Raw genomic sequence first — 5,058 nt, forward strand, 5'->3', positions numbered from 1 at the left:
TTTGGATACATCTTATGAAGATCCGATTCCCCGACAAGACCAAGGGGAAGCTTGCCCCGAAAGGAGATGGTCATTTCCTCGTGTTGGAGCGCATCAATGACAACACATACGTGATCGACTTGCCCGATGAGTATAATGTAAGTTGCACTTTCAACGTGGCTGATTTGAGTCCTTTTGACTTTGTAAGAGGTCCGGATTTGAGGAAAAATCCTTTCCAAGAAGGGGAGGATGATACGACCATGCCCGGAAGGCCCATGACGGGGTCTATGATGAGGCGCCTACATGAGGGGATCTCCACTTTCATCCAAAAAGCCATGCTGGAGGAGTCTACGACGACTGAGGAGCACGCGACAAGACTCGTGCTGAAATTTGAAGACTGGGAGCTTCCACCCGGCCGGGTAGGTTCTGCAGCACTGCTTCACCCGGCCGGGTGCCATCCACTGGAGTTGGCAAGGCCAAACGTCGCCACCCGACCAGGTAACTATTCGGCCACCCGCCCGGGTAACTCACCCGACCGGATGGCTCTTAAGGCGCTGCCTCACCCGGTTGGGTATGATCTGCTGGAGGAGTCCAGGCCAAACGTCGCCACCCGACCGGGTACCCTTTCTGCCACCTGCACGGGTGGCCCGTCGAAGGCATGAAGGAGTCAGACGGTTTCACCCGGCCGGGTGATTTCACACCCTTAATTCCACCTGGCCAAGTAGAGTGACGCAGACAAGATTTTGTGGGCCTTTTCCTTGGGAATTGGACCCTAGTATAAATACCTTTTGATATCATCTTTTTCATTAGATTTTGCTGAATTAAAGTTTCTACCCTAGAGAGTTTCCTCTTTGAGGATTGTATCCAATTCCTTCCTTGAAAGTTGCTTGTCTCCATCATTGATTGATTCAAGTAGAGGTATGCATCAATGTGGTGTATCCATTGAGTAGTGGAGCCAAGGGGTGATAGAGCTATTGAAAGTTGCCTAGGGTTGTTTCCACTCTTTTGGTCAAGGTCCTATGGTCATAACTCTTTTATCTCATCATTATACACATGTTTTCCATTCCTAATCTTCCATACACTCTTGTTTAGATTCAATTTTTGTGGTTGGATCTCTTTTTATTATCTTTTGCTTTGTGTTGAGAAATTGAAAATAGTCTCACAAAAAAATTGTTAGATCAAAACATCATAAATGGGTAAATTCTTGGGAAATGGATCACAAAATACATGGATCCTTATCAATATCTTTGTGTCTGCAAATAATATTAATATTGTTTATTTTATTAGAAGCCACTTTGACTTATCAGTAAAAGTTTGCACAACCTAATCATGGTATCTTGAGTTTTAGTAATTGAATAACATGAAAATATTAGAATATTATTTCATAGAATTCGCATGCCCATTGTGTTATTATTTTATCCCCAAGAGGTGTTTGAAAAAGAAATTTATGATTCAGAAAATTGGACAGTTGGAATTTTACTTCACGAATAATAAATAAAGTTTAAACAAGAAAAACTCTTTGGAGAATTAATTTAATTCAAGTCACATAGCAGACAAAGAATTAAATTAATGGATTCAGATAATCTTAAACGCGGAAAATATTATAAAATAAAATGGAACTCAAGTTCTTCGTAATTTGGTGATTTAGGTTAGAGTTTAATATTGTTCTTCAGTGGAATAAAATAATATTCCATTAGAAAATATATTAAATCATGGGTTAATTGATTTAATAAGTTTATTTTTTAATGGGCTAGCCCAACATCTAATCACTTCATGGATCCCCATTCCTCTAGCCCATTATGTTCATCTTATAAATAGTGAAAAGATGTGGAAACCCTAGCACACAATACACAACTAACTCCTCTCTCCCTCTTGCATCAATTTTCCTACCTTGCTCTAGGGAGGGAGATTAAGGTTTTGGATTTTGTTCTTGTTTTATCCTAATTCATTGGATTAGATCAAGACAATCTCGTGTTTTGTGTGGTTTCCCCAAGATCTCATATCACTATTATTGATTCTTCAAGATCCGACCACCCGGATGAACAATCAAGGACGTGGTAATAGAATGAAAGATTCGTGATCGAGATTTCATGGATTGCCGGGAGATACATCAAGTAACGTCAATCCTTCAATGGATAAAAGGTACTAACAATTAAATCTACATCAAATAGCATGTTAAACATGTGTGTTTTTTATGTGATTTCCTATAGATGTAGATTAATTGCATGAACCCCATGTAGGATGCATGCATTCTATTTAAGTCTGATTACTATGTTCTCTTTTTTCAACAAAGAGTTCTTTTTGCACACTATTTAAGACGGGAATGGAATTTCTTCATACAATATGAACTATGTTTCAAGTAGTCTATTCGTGTCATAAACATATAAATTCTTTTCATTTTGACATGTCACATAAAAATTGTCCACTTTTATATTTGGTAGTAACATTTTTCTCTCTATTGAGGCGGGATACATTCCCCACTAACATCTCCAATAATTTTTTCTTTCTGTCTCTCTCCAACTTTACTGATTATGCATTAAAACTCGTATCATCCCTAATTTCACTCTTTTTATGGGTCAGAGGAAGTATGTTTTTAGGTCAAACTCCCGACCGGGTGTTATTAGCCACAAACACACTCGGTCGGGCGATAAGCTTATGGACTTCCGCTTATTTAAAATTAGTGCCCTTTCGGTGTGGGTGGTCGCTCCAGGGAACCGGTTTCTGCCTGTTGTTGACTATTTTCTCTTCATAATTCAATAAATACATCAAACTCAATAATAACATATAATTGGCTGGAAATACATAAATCAAACAATAAAACCCAATGATATTTAAATCAACAGACTAATTAACCGATAAAAATATGAGTTTGTCAATTCCCCCAAACTTAAATCCTTGTTTGTCCTCAAATAAGAAGTTGAAGATCACAAAGAATAAACTCATACAAAGAGGTAAAATTGGGCTTTATTTCATAAATAAATTTCACTCCCTTTGTTCCATAGTAGTAGAGACATTTCTTTTCGGCACGGAGATTAAGAGAAGTGAGTTAAGTAAATGAAGAATAAAACAGGAAATGAAAAAGATAGAGAGATAAACATAGAATAAAGTAGAGAGACTAAAGTAAGTTAGAAGAAATCTGTTGACTTTTACTAAAAATGAAAATGACTCCACTACTATGGAATGTACCAAAATGGTAAAATGATTCCACTATTATGGAACGGAGGAAGTAAAAAACAAGTTCTCATGGCATGGAAACATCCAAAACCTATCAAACATCACTTTGAGTTATATATTGTATATCACTTGTTGTCAATGCCCTCACAAGCTTATCGAGTGTAATTTTGTCACGACCGTCATTTCTAAAGATTGAAAATTCGGTTGAATCACGACTAGTGTGGGATTAAAGGAGCGGGGAAGAAAAGGGAAAACACATATGGCTCGAAACATCGATCAAAGTGGAATAACCATTCAAATCAGAGTGTCAAGCCATAAAAGTTTGACAATGAAAAGGAACAATATTCAACATATATCCAAAGATAAATGAAACAACTTTCAGCAAAAGAATTCGAGGAAAGAATAATATTTTGTATGAAGACATAATATATTCAAAATATCTTATTTGCTATCTTCTTCACTTTCATATTCAACATCCATTATGCCCGTCAATGCTCAACCTGCACGTAGGAAAAACACATGCAGAGTTGAGTACTTGATGGACTTAGTGAACTCATGCCAAAAATATTTTCATCAATAAAATTATGTCAAGCCAATGCTAAGTGAATCTCAAGTTTTACTTTAAAAATGCCGAGAAGACTAAAAATCATTTCCATCTTAAAAACATGGTTGCGCAACCATCTATCATCATCGTCGTCGTCATCCATCATATACGATATCTGAACCATCATGTGAAATGAGAATGTGGCCACAAACTTGATCACTGGAATGATCGATCTAAAAGACGGCTCATGATCCCTATCAGTGCACCATTTCTCGATTTATGCGTGTTATCCTTGCACAGGGGCCATGCTAATCTTCTCTGTATCGTTGCAATTTTATCGGATGTCCCCGAAGGGACCCTATCAGTGCACTAGCCTAAGTAGGGGCCATGCTGTTGCTGGTTCATTGCCGCCGCTGCTGTCCGCGGTCAAGACTGACACTGTATTGCTACTCGGTTGCTGCCCTTCCTGACAACCGTCGCGCACGCAGCACTGTTCGCCGTCGCATTCCGCAAACCAGTTCGGTCAGAGCCGCTGTCCGGTGGATGCAGCGCCGCCGCTGCTGTTAGAGACCCGTCGAGAAGCCGATCCATGCCTTTGTCGGGTTAGCCAGCAGCGTTCCGATCAGCACTACGTTGTCACCGTCCTGCCCCGCTGCTATTAGGACAGCCGGCTCGCTTCTCTTGTGAAACTGAAATTGATGTCGAAAGAATGGGACTTCTCCTTGCTGAAAATTTTCAATTGGCTCTTTCTTGCTTTGAAAGAAAAAAGATAAAGTAGAGAAAATTTGGTGTATGTGTGTAGTAACGTGAATCAGCTTTGGGAGATGAAAACAAACATGAAATAATGAGGTTTTAATTTGGTGACTTTTTATTGTAGTTTGAGAGATCAAAAGTCACACATGGGAGAAGAAGGGACACTGATCTGGGAGTTAAAACGACAAAATTTGGCCTCAAAGAAATATACAAGGCTTTAATTCAATTGGGTTCAAATAAATGACTTGCTCTATTAAAGAATTGGGCTAGAGAAAATAAAATAATTGTAAGGTCCAAAAGATTGCCATTTGATTTGGACAAGCCCAAATACGAAAGAAATTCCTCTTGCTCGACAATAAAAAATTTAGTCGTCAAAAAGAATCAAGGATTTAACGAAAAAAAATCAGCTTCAAAATTCAATGTGGTTTTGAGCTCTACTAAAAAGATAGAAAAAGTCAGGTTGTTAACAAATTTTTTTCTTTCTTTCTTCCTCTCACTCTCAAGTGTATAAGCAAATATATAATCACTCAAAACAAGTTACAAGAAATGTTTACCATAGGCTTGCTCAAAATCAAACATCTCCTCTAGTCGAATGTGAATATAAACGT

At 38.3% G+C, this 5,058-nt stretch overlaps 1 non-coding gene across 1 annotated transcript; it reads right to left on the reverse strand.

The window, feature by feature from the left end:
* Nucleotides 1–3,951: 3,951 nt before the first annotated feature.
* LOC125217308 (U6 spliceosomal RNA) lies at nt 3,952–4,054 on the reverse strand. The gene has a single exon (XR_007175720.1). It is a non-coding gene; the product is annotated as a U6 spliceosomal RNA (small nuclear RNA).
* Nucleotides 4,055–5,058: the final 1,004 nt, after the last annotated feature.

The sequence above is a fragment of the Salvia hispanica genome, chromosome 3 (genome assembly GCF_029641045.1).
Source record: "Salvia hispanica isolate PSC_SH4W2 chromosome 3, Shi_PSC_v1, whole genome shotgun sequence".
In the NCBI taxonomy this organism is placed as follows: domain Eukaryota; kingdom Viridiplantae; phylum Streptophyta; class Magnoliopsida; order Lamiales; family Lamiaceae; genus Salvia; species Salvia hispanica.